At 34.6% G+C, this 22,573-nt stretch overlaps 2 long non-coding RNA genes across 4 annotated transcripts in view; one reads left to right on the top strand and one right to left on the bottom strand.

The window, feature by feature from the left end:
* The window catches only part of LOC143265241 (uncharacterized), a 58,362-nt gene extending 51,665 nt beyond the window's left edge, over window positions 1-6,697 (top strand). For 2 of the 3 annotated variants that reach the window (XR_013039563.1, XR_013039565.1), the window contains exon 2: window positions 6,476-6,697. This is a non-coding gene — a long non-coding RNA (uncharacterized LOC143265241). Of the gene's footprint in view, window positions 1-5,934; window positions 6,327-6,475 lie in introns of those variants that run through there. The other variant, XR_013039564.1, reaches the window with a different exon arrangement.
* LOC143265242 (uncharacterized) overlaps window positions 1-22,573 on the bottom strand; it is a 242,684-nt gene that overhangs the window by 49,515 nt on the left and 170,596 nt on the right. Inside the window, exon 3 of the long non-coding RNA XR_013039575.1 lies at window positions 6,445-6,524. This is a non-coding gene — a long non-coding RNA (uncharacterized LOC143265242). The remainder of the gene's footprint in view (window positions 1-6,444; window positions 6,525-22,573) is intronic.

The following is a 22,573-nucleotide window of genomic DNA, read 5'->3' as shown; positions in this document are numbered from 1 at the left end:
ATTGTTTTGCACGGAAGGTTTGTATTCTGATTACCTTGTAATTGTGAAACGTCTCGCGAAATAATCGCCAGCTAGATTTGCATTTATCAGCCGGGAACGTTTCGCGTAGTTTTCTGTTGTTTCGTTATGGAGGAATGTTAATTACCTGGAAGATTTGTAAGTCGAATGAACGCGTTTTATTTTTCGCTTCAGAAACGTGGTAATTCTTCGCTGGCTCGCAATGTGCAACTTTTTAAATTGTATCAAATGTTATCGCACATCAGATATTTTCCAAGTATCATTATCGATCTGTTGATCGCTCGCGTCAAATATTAAAATATCAACAGTTTTTATGTACCGAGCAGATATTTTGCATTTGACCGAAACATTTTATTTAAATATGCAGCAGGACCGATTTAATTACGAAGAATTAGCGCTTTCGAGAGGATTCAGGATTTTGGAACTTTGAGTGAGAATCTTTGAGTTTCTTAGAATTTCAAAATTTTTAAGTTTTGCGACTTCGGAATTTTTTGAACTTTTTTAGGAATTTTAGAATTTTAAAACAGTATAATTGTGGGATTGTAGAATTTTGTACTGTGTAATTTTGAAAAAAATTCTTTGAGTGTAGAATTTTGGGATTGTAGAAATTTGGAAGCTTGGAGTTTTGATAATTTGGAACTTTGGAATTTTGAAATTTCGAAATTCTTTAATTTTGGAAATAATTTGAAAATTACAGAATTTTAGAAGTTAGTTACTTTGGAATTTGAAATTGTAAGACTACGTAATTTTGGGACCTTTGAATAGTTAGATATTTGGGTGTTTAAAATCTGGGACCTTGGTATTTTTGAATTCTTGAATTCTTGAATTCTTGAATTCTCGAATCCTTGAATTCTTGAATTTTTTAATCTAAAATTTAAATTATTCAAAATCTTCCAAAATAAGTTACAGTCCATAAAAATATATCAAACCCCTTTTCTCCAAAGAGTAATTTATCATGATCATGTTACCTACTGTTAAAATAAAATTCCCTATTCGCAAAAATATCAAATTGCAAGTAAACGTATAACAAACATTTCCACGAAAAGGTATCGCAGTTTTTATTATGTTTCACACGCGTTCCATTGCGTGTAAATGCATGAAAGTTATTTCCAAACGAATAAAACTACACAGAATGATGAAACTAAACGTCGTTTGATCTTGTATCCTCGAAGATAGCTGCACTGCGAGTTTCAATATCCGTGTGTCAATAAAACGTCACAGGGATTGGGCGATTCTAATTTAGGCTAGCATTCAGAATAAAATTCAGTTGGCTCGATGCATGACAAAATTCATAGACAAATTTCAGTGGATGGTGCGTCGATGGCTTTTCACGATATTCCAGCGAATTTGATGTTCATCATACATTTATTTACATACGCTCGATGACGAAGAACGACCTGCTAAATTTGATCACTGTTACGTTCACTAAAATCTGCTTTAATACATCATGATCATTCATGTTAATTAAATAAGAATAATAAATTCGTTTCTTGTAATTTCATTGAGGGGATCACATTTTGAGAATGCAATTTTCGAAAACGACAAAGGAACATCGATCGATTGATTGAACGTTATCGACGCAGTTTAAGATGGTCGAATAAACATTTCTTCGAGTGTACAAATATTTCTTCGATTACACTGAGAGACAATTATAGCAATCGATGTATATTAACCTTGTTTCGAAGTATTTTCCCAAACAGAAATTTCAATTTTTCAAATTTAATTGTGCGGTGAAAATTGATTAAAATTTTAATGTTGAAATTGGGTTCATTTTGTTGAAATATCAATTCCAGGTAAAGTTTGTATTCATTTACATAAATTTTGCAAATTCCGCGAACACAGTCGGTCATAAATTTTGTAAACGATAACTATTGCTCTATAGGTGAATATGTTAACTGCCACAATGAAAATAGACTTCATAAGACAAATTATGATGACAATTATTAAATACACATACAATTTCTCTCTTCCGATTATAATGCTTATTATGCTGCTTTCATTGTTACTGTAATAATAATACCATTAGAATGCATTAACTTTAAGTAAAAATTGTAAAAAACCTTTTAATGCGTTATACAAATGGTAATATTTGAGATGTACTTTTAATAAATCAAAGATTCGGGATGAATCTTCCTTCCACTTATTTTTTTTCGCTTATTTGATTATCGTATATTTAGAATTATTTCAAAGAAGTTTAATTATTTTCTTATTTAGAATTAATTAATTTTCCTGATTATTTAGAATTAATTCAATTACTTGATTGTCTGGACCTAATTCAGTTATTTGCTTGTTTAAAATCAATTCACTTATTTGATTGCTCAGAATTAATTCAATGATTTGCTTGCATAAAATTAATTCAATTATTTGATTGTTTAGAATTAATTCAATTATTCGATTATTCAGAATGAATTACGTTATTTAATTATATTTTAATGAATCCAATAATTCAATTATTCAGAACTAATACAATTATTTGATTATGTAGAATTAATTCAGTTATCTGATTACTTAGAATGAATTCAATTATGTCTCTATTTAGATTCAATTCGATAGTTTGTTCATTTAAAATTAATTCAATTATTTGATTATTCAAAATTGAATCAATTACTGATTATTTAAAATTTTGAGTCAATGCGTTAATAATAGAAAGAAAATTGTAAGCAATCATCTTCGATTGCAAAGTAAATGTTGGTATTTGAGTGGCAAATTTAAAACGGATCAAAAGTTCCTCAATTGATTTTTAGTTGATAATCATTGATATCGAAAAGTCTATTAATAGGTTTCTATCTGATGGTATACGAATAAAAATTTAATTTTGTGCGTTGTTCGAGCATCCATCGAAACGACAGTACCATGGTTTTCCACGTTTTAACATCTGGACGTAAATATGAAATAACGCGGAGCACATTATCAGTAATCACAGCGCGTCGAGTGCGGATTATATCCCGAATTCTAATCCGCAGATACCGACTCTTAAATCCTGTAAATCTATCGTTTATAACATCCACGAGCTTTGCTAATCGTTCAGTATAATCGGCTGTTAAATCGAGTCCTCGCCAACCCCTCTTCCTCCACCCCTCGCTAAACTCATTATTTTATAACATTGCCAGATTCGTCGATTTCAACAATAACGTTCAACTGTAACTTGAACCGTTCGAACATCAGAAATTCTAATGTTAATTACTTATCAGTACCATTTGTTCCTTTTGCATTTTTTTGAATAAAGTATTAATTACTTCTTTTGTATAATTCTTCGATGTGGTTCCTCCAAATCTTATATTTAATTATTCCGTTCATATACATTGATAAACAATTTGTTGAGTAATATTTATGATATTTATGATATTTTTCAAAATTGCAAGCATTATTTTCTAAATTTATTTTTTTATTTGCTTCCTTGCAAAATTCGTGTAATAATGATGCTACTTAAGATTTTTGTTATTTTGTGTCAGATCAGATTTCTGTTAGTTACTTCTTTGTATTAAATTCTTTTATTTTATTGTGGACTTGCTCCTGTTTTTTAAATCTTAAAATAAATAAAATCAAACTTACATTTACAGTTTTTTTTTTCTAAAATATTTAAACATCCCAGAAATTAAAGGTTAAGCGTTCAAATCTTATGAAACTTCAAAGAAATCAGTAGTGAGTTTAACTAATGGCCTACGCCATAAATCATGTCAACGCATAACCAGTTTGAGAGGTTAACGAACACTATCCTTAACCCATATTCCTTTGTGTCTATTACTCGGGTCCTAAACTGTGCCAAAACAATCCATTATCTACCGAAATTGGATTAACCCCTCGTGCTCGAATATGTAGGGGCAGTGTATACATATAACGTGTCCATTAAATTCACTATTTGCAAAATATAAATATAAGGACAGCGTACATAAACATGTCAATTACTTTCATTATTTGAAAAATAGAAATATAAGGACTGCGACTAATTTCACTATTTGCAAAATATAAACACAGGGACGTGTCGATTACTTTCACTATATGAAAAATATAAATATAAAAACCGTGAACGTGACGATTAATTTTATTATTTGGAAAATATCAACATGGACATGTCAATTTCACCATTTAAAAAATACAAATATAGGAACAGCGTATGTAACGTGTCAACTAATTTCGACATTTGTAAAATATAAATATAGACAGTATACATAATGTGTTGATTTTCACTATTTCAAGAATATAAATCTGGGAACATCAACTTTCACTATTTGCAACATACATTAGTGAACACATTATGACGATTAATTTCACCATTTGAAAAATATAAATATTCTGCTGGACAGCATATTATGTATCGTATATAAAATATTGACTAATTTCCCGAGAAAGGAGAGATATGCCATGTCGACAAGTTTCACAATTCAAAAAATGCAAACATCGGAACAGCATACGTGTCAGTTAATGTTGCCATTTGAAAACATGTACTACAATTCGAAAATGTACGAAAACTTTGAAATCATAAAAATAACTAAACATTAGTATCAGATTATTTGAAGAATATTGTTTAAGCTTAATTTGAGAGACCTTGTTAAAGGACATACATAATTTAAAACATATTCCGTCTACATTACAATATTACTTAGAATAGCAAAACGTTCTATCAGCGAAAACAATCATAATTTCGTGAAGTTAATAGAGAGACGTTATCGAGATTCCCGCGCTTCTTCTTGAACGTCCCTCGAAGCAGAGCGTGCGAGCAGTTGGCCATAAATCGATCGGAAACATCAATAGCATTCAGCGCGACTCATTAACCATGGAGACCAATCGATTGCTGAACCGAGTCCGTATAAACACTTGACCAAAGACGTACGTACACATTACACGGGCCAAGTACAATGCACACAGACAGCCGGCGTCGTAGCCACGGGCTTGTTTGAGGGACCTCTTAAAACACACCCCCGCAACTGGTCGGCGGCTAGAGAAGGAAAGTTAGTTGTCGTGCCAGTTGCTGGACGCCGGCCGTCGCTGTCGTGGTCGTCGTCGCTCTGGTCCGAAGGGAAACACCGGAGAAAAAGAGAGCGCGTCCATGAGGGAAGGTAGCGAGATGGATAGCGAGCGAGAGGGTAGTTACTGAGGGGAAGGGAAAAAAAGGAGTAATTTCGAAAAAAAAACCGGGGAAAAAAACGAGAAAAATCGCGAGGGTGGGAGTAGGAAGAATCGCGAGACAAAGAAGGAGGACCGATGGAGGCACAGGGGCGCGAAAGAGACGGAAAAAGCTCGAGGGTTAACAGGGGAGAAGGGTGTCCGCCCCGCGAGGAATTTCAGTCTCGCGGCCATTGCAGCGAGAGGGCGTGGCCGCGCAGACGCTGGCAAAGAAAAATCGTCGCCGATGGCCAGGAAAAGCAGCGCGCGCCGTGCCGGAAACGCAGGACGCGTTGCGCGAGAGAAAAAAAATCCGTCGACGAGGGGGTGGTGCGGGGGTCGCCGACTAAGAGGACAGGAAGAGGGAGGCAAATGCGCACGAGCGTGCGAAGAGGGCGCCCTTTCGCTCCGTCGGAGCGCGCACCTCTCTCCGCCGGAAGTCATGCCTCTTTCTCACCCCTCCGGCCGTTCCTCTTTTACCCTCGTCGAGCTTTTCCCTCCATCTCTCCGCTTAGCTTTCGCGTCCACGCTCGAGAATATCGTAGTAGCGCTTTCTATACTGTCCTTTCTCCACCGAGACCCCTCTCTGCGTCACGGTTACCGGAGCCACCCCTCTGTTTCGTACCCTGGTCTCTCTGTCTGTTTCGCGTTAGTCCACGCGGTAGAAACGAAGGAGAAACGTCGGTGAAGGAAGAAGAGGGTGAACACAGCGGGATTAGCGGTCCGAGGGGTTGGTTCCGGAGGCTAGAGGGGGTAGAGACGCTCAGGCGGGCAGGCAGTTCGCGTAGAAGTAGAGAGCGAGCATCAAAATTATTTTCCAGCGGGCACCACCGCCGGCGCGGTGGTACCACCCCGAAATTTCAGCCCTTTAATTTCAGATGGTATGATAATTCGCGGCGATATTTCACACGAGTCTGGAACCTGGCTCAACGTGGATTTTATTGCGGCCGGCTAGCACGGGGAGGCAAGGAGGCAAGCACAGCGTTCCAGGAGGTGGGGAGGGAAATTTTCGCGGAATTACAGGAACCGGGGTCTACGCGAGGAGACGGTCTACGAAGTTGTTAATTAATCTAGGAACCTAGATCCTCTCTCTGTCATTGGTACGACTTGCTCGATGAAAATTGCGTCTCGCGTGCTAGTCGGATGCAACATCAATTTACGCTCCGAGGAGAATGCGACTTAACCACCTGTGCTGAATTATGGGGGTACTTTATGTTTGAATGAGAAGCTGGCTATATTTCTTGAAGTCTAGTAGTTGCTTTGTCTCTACACATTGGAGTAGAGTAAACACATTTTTCTAAACGGAACATCTGTTATACTCACGTCGCTGATTGCCTCTGTTTCATTTTTGCAGGTTCAAGAGATGTACTGAAGAGGGATGTTTGCCGGAAGTTGATTTGTGCCTGAAATTGAACAATGCGTTGACAATCTACTGATTATACACGAAGAATATGGAGTTTTTTTATGAAATTAGTGAAAGTCACTAATTTAGTGATAGTTAATTAGTGACAATTAATCAATTTATTTTAATAATCATTAATTTTGTGATAAAATTTAACGTTTTAAAAATGAAACATTTCTGAAATTGACAATATGTGTACATATATTTTTTTTGGCAGAATGAATTATAAATTTGTAATGTATATGTATATAAAATGGTTAATAATATATATGAGAAATGTAGAATAAAATACATAATTTCATTTAATAACTACCGATAAACCAGAAACTTTAAGCACCTTATATCCTAATCTAATTCAAGCACGAATTTTTCCTTCTCAAATAATAAAATTTTGTTACGAATTGTGTTATAGAGAATATTGTAGACGAATATAAAATTGAAATGAAGGAATATTTGTACAGTTAGAGTGAAAGTATATAAAGCATAAATAAAATAGCATCAAACTTGAAATTACTATAACTGAACGATTAATGATGCCCGGAGCTCCACGTTTGCGCCATAAATCGTGCAAAATAGAACATTTCATTGAACACGCTCAGGCACAAGCCATCAGACACACGTCCAGCCACGATTAATTTTCTTATGGAGGAAAAGCAATGACATGAAGTTCGCAGCCGCAAACCCATCGGTTGGCGACTATATTTCCCCCGAATCTACCCTCATCCGCTAACGCCACCCCCAAACAATTTTCCCCGAAATTCCAACGACATATTCCTGCCACTTCCTGACTTCTAATCCCGTCCGGCGTATATAGACGAGTAGCAAATGGGCTAAACGTCCCCATGTGTCCCGAGGATCCAGGGGGTGGTTGCAGGGGGTTGGGATTCTTGGTCGTAGACCGGGACGAGGATTTGCGCGGAACATAGCGCAGAACTTTATTCAGAACGATGCAAAACGGTACGATTCTGTTCCGCCATAGGGGTAGGGTGTCTCGACGACACAAGGGGGTGGTGGACATTTGAACGAGCCAGGTAGAGAAGAACGCGAGGAAGTGTTAGAGGGGTGTGCAGATTGCCGGGGGAGAGGCGGCAATTTTTTAAAATTAAGGCTGTTAAATCTAATCTCCAGGTGTGCAGGCGCACGCGCGTAGAAGTGGTAAAAACTCAGCTACAGGCAGTCCCTTTTCAACCCTCTGTCTCATTTCGACTCTTTTCCACGCTTACTTCCACCCTGCCACCCTTCTATCGTTCAGGCTGGCTTCGCAGCGATGCCGACTGCGCCGCCCTTGCCTCAGCGTCCCTGCTCGGTGGTTAAATTGCCGCACGAAACGTTCTTAATGTCCAACGACGATGGGCCACCCTCTCTTCTCGCCGTTTCAACCCTCTTGCTCTTCCCGCATCATTTTCCCTTTACCCTTCATCGTTCCTTTACCTAACGCGTCTGTCCTGCCTCCCGTCTCTCGCTTCATATTCTGCTTATTCTTTCGCATCCTTCATCAACCACTTTTATCTTTATCGTTTTTTCATCCCTCGTGTCTGTATTACCTTCATCCCCTTCGTCTTTACCTGCGACTTCTCACATTTCTTCCGTTATAATTTGTTCGTTTCTCTTCGTTGTTTTTTCGCGTCCTCTGTCAACTTTTTTTGCGTTTGATTATCTTTCTTGTCCTGTGATCTTCTTGTTGTACATATTGCTCATTCCTGGGCTGTTCTTCTTTAGGTTTCCTAACCCATCATACTTTCGTTATTTCGGTTCTTATCCCTATATTAATTACTCTTCTGTTTGCTGTTTCTTCATTTCCTATGCATGTAACAAACTTTTTTTTCTTCATTGTTCTTTTCCTGTATTTATCTTTGTTTAATTTCTGTGAGTATATTTCATTTATTTTCCTCTATTATTTATTCATATCCTGTGTTATCTCTTCTTCCTTCGTCATTTTTTTACTTCCCGTATTTTTCCTCTATGTTTCGTTTATTCTATCACGTCCTTTTTTAGCGTCCGCCATCAACCTCTTTTCCTTTCATTATTTTTTCACCTGGCGTATCTATATCAACCGTTTCTTCCTTTTCTGTTTGTGTCTTCTGTTTTTATGTGTGTATCAACCTTCTTACATTCTCTTTTCTTTTTCTCTTCCTTCACATTATTTACACCAAATGTTTGCCTGTATTTATCCTATTTTTTCTTTATGTTTTATTCATCAGTATCTGTGACCTTTTAATATCTTATCCTGAATTTTTTGACCTAATATTTTTTTATTCAGTTATACAACTCTTTTTACTTTTTACGTATTTCTTCCTCCCATATTCTTTCTTCTCTTCATTGATCAACCACATTCTTCTGATTCACGCGATTAATGGATGATAACTTCATTTCTTTATCTTTCACAGCTCTATCAATTTCCTTTTCCTCTTTTCATATATTTTCTTCCGTTCACATTAACCGCATTTTTGTTTATCTTGTTGAGCAACCACATTACTCTAGTTCATCCACATAATTAATAAAGGATTTCTTCGCCCGGTACTTACCTTTCATTTGTGTCCTATCGTTTCTTTTTTCTTTTTGTTCTTATATTTTTCTTTTTTAGTCTTTTCTCCCCAGATTCTTTACACGTTGTTGATCAACCGCATCATTCTGGTTTATTCAAAAAATTAACGATTGCTTCATCAGATCATCACCCTTCATGTTTATCCTGTAATTGTCTTCTTCTTCCTTCTCTACTCTGTCTTCCATTCACACCGTTGATCAATCACATAATTTCACATGATTCATTCATCATTTCCACGTCTCTCCAACCATTTTTCTTCTTCCACCTCCTTCACCGTCTTCTTCCTTTACATCTGTCCATCTCCACGGATCGTAACATGCTTCCGAAGGGTGCCTTCACTCTTTTGTTTTCCATAGGGATCCGCTGGTGGCACAAACGACCAACGGCGCTGGTCGTCGCGGCGCCATCGCGTGTTGGTGCGTCGAATGCCGGATTACGAGCGGCCACGGCGCGATAAACGCGCGAATTATGTTTAATATCGCCGGTTATCTGGCTGCGTCCATGCTCCGCGGATCTTCGCCTCTTTTTCTATCTCGTCGCTTGCCCGCATTCCTATCTTCTGCAACATTGCGGCTGGAGACCCGTGGAGGAGCATTGTCGTTTCTTTAATGGCCACCGATACGACGTGCAACGTAATGTCGCGGGAAATGTATCCGCGATTTAACTAACGTCTGTTGTGTGGCTTGTAGATGCTTGGAATAATACCGCCAATGCTTAGCAGCTTGTTGCGAACGTTCTGATCTTAGCAACGCGCATTCCGGTTCTTTTAATCGTTGAGCTGAAGAATACTGCAATCTTCATTTTAATTCATTTTTTGTGATGTTATTTATTAGAGTAATTGATTGAAATTATTATTAATTAGGAATACATTGGACTGGTTGCAGTTTCATCGCATAAAAAATTATATTTATACTTTATCTGACAAAGAAGAATGTATTGATATTTTATCTGGTATATAGGATTCTATTTATATTTGATCTCGTACATAGGATTATATACAAAATTATAAGAAGTAGGGTGCTTTGCTTAAGTGGAACACCTATATTTTTTATGATGAATTTGTATTTAGCTGGTAATAAATTTTTGTATGGGCACTAAAGACACTAAACTAAATATTATAATCGCTATATAATTATTTTTCCTGTCTTCATAGCAGTGCAAATAATTTAATGTTCTATTTAAATACAACATGTATGTTCATAAACGTAATAATGTATAATAAAAATGTATATAATAAGTATATGTAATATGTACAATAAATATGTATAATAAAAAGTTATTTCAATAACCAGTAGTAAACGTTCTAATTTTGTATTGCCTCATTTAAATCAAAGGATATTTAATGTTGATTTTGTAGCCATCGTTACATGCATGCATAATGCAAAATATAAGTACTACAGCGTACATGAAAAAGCAGAGAAAAGCAAAATATTCTCTTCACTTTCTAGAAAATTAAAAGCGAATTTTTTTGAAACCACGATGGAAGCAAACTGTGTGTTTACAACGCGTTCCTCATATCTCGAAAAAATATCGAACAAATATTAACGATATATTTTCTCTGCGAAAAAATCGTACGCTTATTTTTTTCCGTAAAAAAACTTCAAATGTATTCGCTATCTCGCAGTATCCAAGGTCACTATCGATTTCCTTCTATTTTTTTGGCAGAATCACTTGTTACGCATTCAAATAAATAAATAAAACTTTTGAAGTGGATACACCATACTGGAGCATCTAAAAAAGAGGATAGAGTTCAGGAACTTTTTTATAAGTAGTTACTGAACAAAGGGTATCGATTTTTTCTCGGGAAATAAAATTGCGAACTTTAACTTTATACTCGAACTTTTAGAAAGTAGACTGAGTTCGTTAATGTCGAAATCTTCTCCGATGGAGTATTAAGCTGTTAATTTAAACGTTCGAAATAAAAATATTCTAATAATAATAATTATCTAATTATAATACAACACAAATATTATAATTGTTTAAATTTAATGTGACACAAATATAATCATTTTCTATGGAAAAAAAATCTCATGCTTTATTTATTTTTACACTCTCCGGTGAATTACACCCTTTTGACCCCCTTAGTCTCCCTCGGGATAATCAAAAGAAGTTGCACCTATCGGAATTTTTTAAAAATAAATTACAAACATTTTCGACAAATGTCTTCCTTTATTTTAAGACATACAGTTTAAGAAATGTCTAGTCATTTTTAATACGTAAAAATAATGAAAGATACAAAAGATATTAGTGGATATGCGGTATAGAATTCTAGTAGTAAATTATCCATGATAATGAGAGTAAGGATCGATTCTCTCGCTAGACAGATAATCAACCTAATTAAGTCATCCGATTTCACCCTATACACAATACTAAATTAGCCGCTATTCTTTTCTCCTCAACATCTATCGTACAAAGAGACTATGATATGTGCATCTTCTTTCATTGCGTATACGACAGATCAAAGAAGACATTTCGAAGGGTATTTAATTAGTTATTTGACTCAGGGAAATTTTTATATTAAATCTAGTAATGTTAAATTTAATTTAATGTGATTTTTAGATTCTATTTCTGTATTGTTCTTACTTAGAATTTAAGTGTAGTGACATAAAAAGTTACTTCAATATAATAAATTTTCTCTATCACATATTTTCTTGCATAAAATTGATAAGCATTTTAAGAAACTTATTTTTATAATCAATTAATTAATATGCATGCATGAAATACAATTCTAATTATGTAAATGATGCTAATATTGCATATCCAAAGGAGGAATTTAAAAATTTTAATAATAAAAATTAAAAAAGAATTTTGATAAAGTTTAAATAATATTCGATATGCAAATCGAGAATTAAAAAATTCAATTTTAATAATATTGAATATGTCCTACATGGATGTATTTTGCTTCCTTGTCAAAAATGAACATTAACAAATACATATCTTTACATAAAACGGCTTAGCCGTTTCCAGCCGGCAATTATGTGAGAAGATGGCAAGGTGCACCCCTACACATATGGTATCAAAATGTTCGTCTATGGCCACAGGTGTGCAAGTTTGTGTTATTTTTTTTATATCCACTATCACTGATGAACAAGGTGATGTCAAAAATGGCAAACTATGTTACAAAAGAAACTTAAAATATCTTAGAAATTATCGTTTTTTTACCATTATACCCTAATACCTTTTTATTAGAATATTTCATAGAATCGATTTATCTAAAAAAAATTATATAGTTCCATTTAAAAAATTATGGGTCATTTTCGTTTCTCCAAAAATATTGCAAATATAAAAAAAGTGCACACACTATTATATCGACAATAAAGAACAGTAAAACTTTTTCCTCTTTCATTTTGTTAAGACACTTATTATTAACGAGAAAAACAAACAAACAAACAAACTTTCGGAACCAATTCCAAATTATCAAACTAAGACACATGGCAACCGATTTGAAATTGAGACAGGCTCGTTTAAAGTTACTCCTCACACTCAAACCATCAATGACAAAGAACAGGAGTGGTTAGATAATTATTTGAAAGGCAATTCGATTTCCAATTTCGACAACTTTGTCATTCCTCGCATTGATAAACAATAAACTCACTTTACTCGCGTAGCGAGTGTACACTGCTAGTTTTTTTAATATTAAGAAATTTTAAAAAAGGTTCCTGTGAGAAAAAGTAGAATTTTTCCTTATTACAGTACACTCTAATTATATTGCCATTTACGAGTAATTATAGGACAATTTCTGAACCTGGCAATTTATTAAATTTTCTCATTTGATATTTCAAATTATGATAAGTAAACATTGACAGAGTATATCAAAAATCGTCTAAAGTGGCAATAACGAAAAAGTAGCTATACGAGGTGTGACCCAAAAGTAACGAGACTGGTCCAATAAATTATTGTACCTGTAGAATCAGTTCTCTGTGACATTATCACCTTCAAAGTAGTCCCCTTCAGCATTCACACACTTATGCATTCGGCGCTGCCATTGCTGGTAATAATTCTGGAACGAAGTTTTTGGAAGTCCTTTCGGAAGATTCTCCGTTTTTGCCTGAACCTCTTCAACTGAAGTGAAATGGGTTCCCTTTAAGCAAAATTTAACTTTAGGAAATAAAAAAAAGTCGCATGGATCCAAATCAGGTGAATAAGAAGGATGCCCTATCACAGTAATATTTTTGCTGGTCAGAAACTGCTTGACAGACAGTGCCGTGTGAGCGGGTGCATCGTCCTGGTGCAACAGCCATCCATCGCTCCACAACTATGGCCTTTTTTCCATAATTTTTTCATTAAATCTTTTTAGTACTTCAATGTAATAGTGTTGGTTAACAGTCTGATCACTGGGAAACCACTCAATCATTGCAATTCCATTAATGTCGAATTTTGATTTTGACATGCGTGCTTTTTTGGGTTTTGGGGATCCTGAAGATTTCCACTGCGTCGATTGGCGCTTACTTTGTCGGTCATAGGTAAAAATCCATGTCTCATCACATGTTACAACATATTTCAACAAATTTTACAAGAAACTTGAAGTTTATTCGCTGTTCGGTTTTTACGTTAGACATTTTTTCGGCAGAATGCAGTTGCACATGTTCACTAAATAACGCAATACTTCCAAATGGTATGACCGATTCAATCGAAATTTGCAACATGGATAGTGGAGGTATATGGGATGATGCCACAAAAACAATTGCTGCCAATTCCATTGTTTTTTCCAGATACACACCGAGTCTCGTTTCTTTTGGGTCACACCTCGTATAACGATGAAAAAAGCCATATACTATAGAAAATAGCCATATACTATTTTCTCCGAATAAGTGATAATTTTATTTTACAACTATTAATTTTCTGTATAAAGTCACCGTTCGAATTATATTTATAATTATGAATCAACAGTTCAGACTAATTATACTTCACATTATCTGAGTGCATTTATCATAAAAGGAATCATGAAAATTTGTGGCGGTCGAAATTTCTCGCATTCAATATGCAATACCAAGATGGCGATCGCCTTAAGGCATATATGCACTCTATTATTATGGGATTAAAATCGCAGCAGGGATAATACTCTTTGATGCAGCGCTGCTGGATATGGCATGGGACAGAATGCATTTTGAAATATTGCGATATTATGGCGAAACACGTGTTGCGTTCAACGATTCTTTCTCATTTCGATGACGAACCAGATAATAATATTTATTAATGAAGAAAAATATTATGAAACGTTTATTTGAAACTATTTAATTATCCGATTTAAGTTGAAAGGTATAATGATAATATTTTTGATGATCTTTTTAACTGTCAATCACTGACTAATATTTACATTTCGTAAGAAAATTGAGAATGAAGCAGAAATTAGAAGGTAAACGTCTTTCATTATCGAAATGTGTTTAATACAATTATACATTCGAGTGTTGGTTTTCAAATTAATTAAGCTTTATCTGTACTTTATTCTATTGTAATTGATGTCTAATTAGAATGTTTATTATATAAAGTGTAAAAGAAATAAACTGAAAAACAAATCGGAAAACATTTCGAACGTGTAACGTTAACGATTGGAACAACTTTAAATCAGTTTCAGGAGACCGGAAAACTGATTTCAATAAATTAAAAAAGTCATGTATCGACGAATATGTGGGAACCAATTTTGTAAAAGTAAATTAAATAAATTACGTATTTGTATAAAAATAAATAAAATAAGATATTTTCATAAAATTAAATAAAATCAGACACTTCTATAAAATAAATTAGACATTTCTATAAAATAAAGTAAAGTAAATGTTTTCGGAAAATTAAATTAATTACAAAATAATATTTTTTAGAGGTACAACAAACCTGTTGAATAACATCTGTGATATTTAAGAAGAAAATGGCTAAATTTAATTTTGCAATTTGCTACAATTTTCGGAAATTGTACACAGTGAAAAACGTTCTAATGTAAACAGCTGAAAATTTACGTACAAATGTAAATTTCCAAAAAACAATGATATTCTTCGAAAATTCAAAACTGTCACAACAATAAAAAATAAGAATATCAGAAAAATATAGTTTTACTTCATAAGCATTATTATTTCTTACTCTTCACTGATAATCATAACTGTTGTTATTAAAAAAATGTTTACCAGAAGATTTATTTCAAAAATGTTACATAAAGAATAAAAAGTATTCCACAACAAAAATGTCACAATATTACATCAAATATTCAGTAAATTAGTTAATTGCTTACTCCAAAGAAAATTAGTTAATTCACATAACCTTAAGAATATTACTGCTTTCTGCACACTACATCAGTTATATCAAACTGTAAAATTGATATACCATTAATTCCATTTAGCGAAATATATTTTTACGTCCTCAAGTCTTAACACTTTTTCAGATACGCGTAAGCAATTTTTATTAATCTAAAAAAAGTCAGAAATTTTATTATTTACTCTAATTAAAAATTAGTCGATTTATATAACCTTGACATGATTAGTGTTTGACGCACAACGTGTGATCATCATTTTCATCAAACTTCAAAATAGAAATTGATATACCATAAATTCCATTTAGCAAAGCATAATTTTATATTCTCAAATTTTAACATTCTTTCAGTGATTCGCAATAAATTTTTATTAACCTGCAAAAGCGCAAAAATGTTATTCACCCCAATAAAAAGTTATTTGATTTACATAACCCTAAAAAGATAACTATTTATGCACACTAGACGATCACTTTCATCCAACTTCAAAATTAACGTACCATAATTTCCATTTAACGATACATAATTTTATGTCATAGTATATAAATATAGTATTTAAATTATTGTATATAAGTGATTCAGAAACAGTTTATATCGAAAAAACACAAAAGTCGACGCGACCGCGCTGGAAAATCGATTGGCGATCGAACGCTTTCCATTCGAAAGAATCGAAACGAAGTGGCGGCAATCTTATTACTTTAATATAGCACTGATGGCGCATATTCCGGAGCGTAGACTGTTACAGCAATTATCAGTCGATTATCAGAGGCTGGCATAACGGTGTTTCGGGTTTCGTCGCGCGCAAACGTGTTCGACGTTTCTCCTGGCGAGCGGATCGGTGCGAGGGAATTGCGAAAACCACGAATACCCGGGAAGCTCGAGTTGCTTCCGGTTGACACGCAGCGGTAATGCGAGTAGCGATTTTCAAAATGGTGGAGAACAGACAACCGAGCGTTTCGGAAATGATAAATAAGAGTATTCGTTGTTTCCAAGCGTGGTTTGCCGCTCTGCCAAACGACGCCTCTTTCAACGCAAATCGCTACGTTATTTCGGTTGTAAAATGTCTAAAATGAAAGCTCGACGTGTCATAATACTTTCTATTATTATCTCCTGGTTACAATTAATCGTCCATTTAAACGGTGGATTGCTTCTGCAAGAGTGTGGCGTTAAATGGTACATTTTATTGTTATGCACCGAGGGCTGCTATTGTCACAATTGTCGGTTGTTTAACTCTTTGAGTGTACATAATATTTATCTATGTGTATGCGCTCAAAAAAATAAGCTCGTCGTGACTTATTGCTGCGTTAAAGTTGATCTTTCTTATATTAAATGCAGAAGTTAAACATTTAATATAAGAAAGAGTGATTGAGCAGAATGAGTACTTTTCAAAATTTTCATATTTTTCCGTGAAAGTGTAAGTTTCGAATCTAACAATAATTAATCAGAGGATGTTGGTTTGGTTAGGTTAATGCAAAAAATAAGCTCATCGTGACTTATTGCTGAGTGTATATGCACATAAGATATAAACGTTTAATATAAAAAAATATGATTGAGCATAATGCTTCTCCAAATTTTCATGTTTTCATTAAAATGTGTGTTCTGAATCCGACAATAATTACTCAGAGGATGTTGGTTTGATTAGGTTATTCTAACTCAACATCATTCTAATTCAGACTGAATCGAGGTCTATAATTTTTCTGTTCCACATGGATTTTCGATTTTTACGTAGTTTTCCATGTTTCAAACATTGTCAACGTTTATCAACAATATATTGCGAAAATAAAGTGGCTTTAAAGAGGGTCAATATTGGTCTTGAAAAAGACCAGCAGTGTTACGGAAATTATTTTCAATATATGTGGTGTTTGAGAATTTTATTGTGAAGGTATTTGAGAATTTGAAAATTTTCAATCTTGAGAGGTTAGGAATTTGCGTTTTCGAGAATTTGGAAATTTCAGAGTTTACTTCAGTGAATTGGGAATTTAGGAGTTTGATTATTTCAAAAACTTGGATATTTGTAAATTTCAAGGTTTTGAACTTTTAGAATTTAGGATTTAATAGTTTGAAAATTTAAGAACTAAGGAATTTGAGATTCTGAAAATTTATGAATTTAAGAACTAATGAAAATTCAGAATTTATAAATTGGTGAAATTTTGGTAAAACTGAAAGTTTGAGAATTTATGAATTTGAAACTTTGAAAATCTGAAAATTTGAGTGCAAATATACCTTTGAAATTTGTGAGTTGAGGAAGTTTGAGAACTCGGAAATGAGAGTTTGAAAATTGGAGAATTTGAAGGTTTGAACATTTAAAAACATGAATGCAGATGAAACTTGAGAATTTGAAAAGTGGGTGAAATTGAAAATTTGAGAATTGTGGAATTTGAAAATTTGCAAACTTGAGAATCTGAGAACTGAGGATTTTGAGAGTTTGAAAATCTGAGAATCTGAGAACTGAGGAATTTGAGAATTTAAAAATCTAAGAATTTGAGTGCAAATGGATCTTTGAAATTTCTGAATTGAGAAAGTTTGAGAACTCAGAAATAACAAATTAAAGTACATGCATCATATCTTTGAAAAAAAAACTGTATTTTAATCATCGAAAACACTCCAATTTCCTCATGAAGAGAACAGCATTATCACACATTATAGTGTCGCATCATTTACAAATAATTTGCGTCGAACTCATACAGAAAAGCAGCGCCATATAAAGTTGCCCTAAGAGGTTAAGCCGTGCCTAAGAGGTTAAGAAAGAAAAGTTGAGGACCTTATCTGTTCAACGATTTTCATCTAATAAATAATTGCTCCTAATACGTCGGTCAAGTTAGAAAATCGCGTGCGATTCAGGAGAACTCCACAGTTACCGATGCCATTTATTTCTACGCTTCGTATCTATACGTTGCACGGTCGAAAAAACTCGTCCCACGTGGAACGTTGTTGAAAGAGCAATACAAATAGTGGCGGCAGTTTTCAGCATGCGCATCGCTTTGAAACAGAAATTGCAACGTCGAATGATGGAATTATGCGGCAGGAAACTGTAGATCGCAGAACGGACGAGGGTGAAAAAAAAGTACACATCGTCGTTGCCCGCCAGTCTGTAATATGAATCCCAAGTAAATGTATTTGCGATTGAACGCGTTCGCCTGGAGTTACGCAAATGAGCCGGAATTCGAGTAATTTTTTTTCTGCCGTGCATTGACGTCATAATTGTTGGTCGTGCTGGAGCCAGCCGCCATCAACCGTTTGTTGAAAAGAGAATCTTCTCGGAAGCAAGATTTATGTGGGCTGGAAAGGTTCACGGGGTAGAGAGGAAGGGATGAAAGAGCATAATTGATTGTACCGATTGGACAATTACGTGGGTACAGTATGAATTCGATCGGAGATAAGCTGATCGATTGTTCTTGGAAAATTCGGGGGGTACTTAGGCTGTCTATCGCTGTAAATGAGAGTTGATGTGTACAAATGTGAGAATTATGGAATTTTATACATTTGGCAGTTTTAGGAAATTGGGATTTGGAATGTACGGAATTTAGTGAACTAATGTTTTCAACATTCTTTCGATTTGAGTTTGAGGATTTGGAGATTTGAGAGTCTGAGATTTCTAGAACTAAAAATTTTGGAAACTCTTAGAACTTCTGAAATTTTTGACGCTTATGGAATTTTTGGAATTTTCAGAATATTTGGGCTTTTCGGAATTATTAGACTTTTTGGAATTTTTAAAATTTGTGGAATTTTTGAAATTTTGAGAATTTGAGAATTTGGGTATTTGAAAACTTTAAAGTTTAAAAATTTGAGAATTTAAGAATTGAGGAATTTGAGAACTAAAGAATTTGAGAATTTGAGTATTTGAACATTTTAAAGTTTGAGAATTTGAGAATTTGAGAATTTGAGTAGTCGAAAACCTTAAAGTTTTCAGAATTTGCAAATTTGAAACTTTATAAATTTGGCATTTTTTAGAATTTTATTATAGAATTTTTTATTTTTGGAATTTGGAAAATTATTATTCTCGGAATTTTATTTCAAATTTGTGACTTTGAGAATGCACGGAATTAAAGACTTGGGAATTTCGAAGCTTGAGTATTTGAGATCATCATCATATGAGACTTCAAAGTTTGGTAGATACGAAATAATATGGTTTAGTGATTTTGAGATTGAGATTTTGAGATTGAGATTTTGAGATTGAAATTTTGAGATTGTGATTTTGAGATTGAGATTTTGAGATTGAGATTTTGAGATTGAGATTTTGAGATTGAGATTTTGAGATTGAGATTTTGAGATTGAGATTTTGAGATTGAGATTTTGAGATTGAGATTTTGAGATTGAGATTTTGAGATTGAGATTTTGAGATTGAGATTTTGAGATTGAGATTTTGAGATTGAGATTTTGAGATTGAGATTGTAAGGTTGACATTTTGTGTTATTGAGAAATATGAAAGCTTGTACAGAAATTATGACAAACAAGTGCATGTATAAAGAAATAATACTTAATTCAACTCTCGATCTACCCACCCACGACCCCTAAAAGACAGTTTAAAAGCATTCCAGCACAAGGTAAAATAATACATCCCGCAAGAATGCAGTTACGCGATCTGCTATCGAATTTTTTTCACTTTTCGAGCAGCAAAAAGAGAGTCAGATATAACATGTTCTTTAACGGATGGAGACAGGCGGAAAGCAAAATGTACCGCAAAAATGAGACGTTCCAGAAAAAGGAAATATTTAAAAAATATTTCAACCGAGTCACGTATCGGATGCACCTCAAATAATTTAATGCGGAGCTGCCCCGGACCTCCAGTGCCAATCAACTTGTCTGGGAACCTTACTGTTGCAAGAAAAATATTACATACATATCTGGATTATTGAAATATCCGTCGTAAATTCATTAAAATGAAAATTCTTTGTGAAAATAATGAATATTAATATAAAAATTTGAATCTCACTTCCGAAGAACGATGACAGAAATTGAATAAACGGTAACTGGTAAAATTTATTAACCATATTGCACGGTTATCTGTACAATGTTTAAACTTGTTTGATAAAATTACTTTTCAACAAATTTTTAATTGCTTACTATAAGTTTGATATGGTATCTTTCTTGAATAAGGAAGTTTATATGCAAAGTTGTTCATAATTTACTTAATTTTATATGCATTTATATAGTTTATCATATTTTTATACTATTCAATACATTAACATGTGTACTTTTCAGTAATTTTTTATGTGAATTTGAGGAGTTGAAGATTTTAGAATCTAGGGATATACAAATTTGATGATATGACGATATAAGAGCATAGTAATATGGTTTGGAAAGTTTGGGAGTTTGTGATTTAGAAAACTCAATAAATTTGGTATTTGGAAATATGGGAGTTAGAATAGAATTTGAGGATTTCAGATTTTTGAAATTCTGAAATTTGGAAAATTTGAAAAGTTGTGCATTCGGCAATTTAAGTACTTGAAAACTTGATAATTTGAGAACTTGAAACTTTAAGGATTTGGGAATTGGAAGATTTGGAGAATTTGAGAATTCTAATATTTGAGTATTTAATAATTTGAGTATTTGAGAATTTGAGAATTTGAGAATTTGAGAATTTGAGAATTTGCGAATTTGAGAATTTGAGAATTTGAGAATTTGAGAATTTGAGAATTTGAGAATTTGAGAATTTGCGAATTTGAGAATTTGAGAATTTGAGTATTTGAATATTTGGGAATTCGAGAATTTGAGACTTTGAGAACTTGAGAATTTGAGAATTTAAGAAATCAAGAGTTTAATAAATTAGTAACCTATAAATTAAAAAATTTCTATTCTAGTGATTTGAGTATATGTAAATCTTCAGATTTTCAAATTAATAAATTTGCAAATTGATCCCTTGAAAAGCGAATTTATTTGAGAATGTGATATGGAAATTTTGAAAATTCAGAATTAAGAATTTCAAAATATAAAATCGTAAGTCATTAAATTTCAGAAAAATTGACCTTGTTAAAGATAAATAAATCTAAAAAGCACCGCCATAGTACAGAATTTTTGCAACCAAATTAAAACAAGAAAAACTGACATGTCCGTACTATATGCGTATAATAAAAAATATTAATTATCTCATCTTCCTATTAATTATCTCATCATCTAACTTAACCATTTCTTATGTAAATAAAAAATACTTCCAAAAAAAATCTAAGAAACACCTTTCCTACGGTATCGAAGTCTCTCGGGGTGGCATTCGAAAGTGCATGCAATAACGCGCGAGCGTAGCGCCGCGTTGCGGTCGCGTTTTCGCGGGCGATTTCTTCTCCGGCCGGCAATGTAGGGTGCTTCGTCGCGGCGCCCCTCCAAGAGGGACCAGTTACCGACGTCGTGCACACCGGCGGCCATCTTGGAAAAACGAAAGCGACGCGGCGACGTACGAAAAACAAAATGAAGGCGCTTGCGCCGCCGCTTCGGTATTGAGCGAAGCCCCCGGCGCCTTTTTGCATTTTCACCCTTTACTCCGCTCCCGGCCTAGCCGTTGCTCACCCCCTCGCGAACCACCCCCCTAACATCCCCATTCGCCAACGGCCTCGCTCGTTCCCGTGTTCGTCGACCTTTCTCCTCCCGGACCTCCTCTCTGTTTCTGTTCCTCCTCCGCCGCTTTTCCTCCTGCGACTCCTATGTTTCCGAGCATTCCCGCGTTGCTGCCTCGTGGCCGTTCGCTTTTTTGCATTTTAACACGTTTTTAAATGGATGGAAAAATAAATAGCGCTCCTTGATTCGATTACGATCCTGGATAATCGGTAGCGGCGATTCCTCCTGAACGCCGCCACTGATTGCCTCCATACTTTCACCTCCGTGCTTCTTTTCTTCATTTTCTTTAGCTACTCGATGTTTGTTTCGCTCTTTTTTAATATTCGTGCGTTATACGAGAGGATGACCGTCTTCGAACGGACTGAGGGACTCTTTCGTCGATTTAATAGAGATAAGACGCTGAGAAGAATATTAATTCGGGGATGAAAATGAGACACACGGTTACGTGGCGCCCTCTTTTCGCGAGGGACGCTGCAAATATCGAGCGCACCCGAGAATCTAATCATAGGGATCCCCTTTAGTAATTGAATCGTGCGTTGGAAGTGGCTTGATTTCAAAAGTACGTGTTATGCTTACTATTAGCAGAAGCTCCTTTCCTTAAGAAACGTGCTTGGAGAAATTAGAACGGTTTTGGGTTTTTTAGTGTTTTAGATTCTGGGCTTTAAAGGAAGGTGTGGACTAGAGGACTATTTTTTTCCCCTTGTTTTTATAAATGCTTTAA

This window comes from Megachile rotundata, chromosome 10, assembly GCF_050947335.1.
Source record: "Megachile rotundata isolate GNS110a chromosome 10, iyMegRotu1, whole genome shotgun sequence".
Lineage (NCBI taxonomy): Eukaryota > Metazoa > Arthropoda > Insecta > Hymenoptera > Megachilidae > Megachile > Megachile rotundata.
This window is presented reverse-complemented; position numbering and strand designations above follow the sequence as displayed.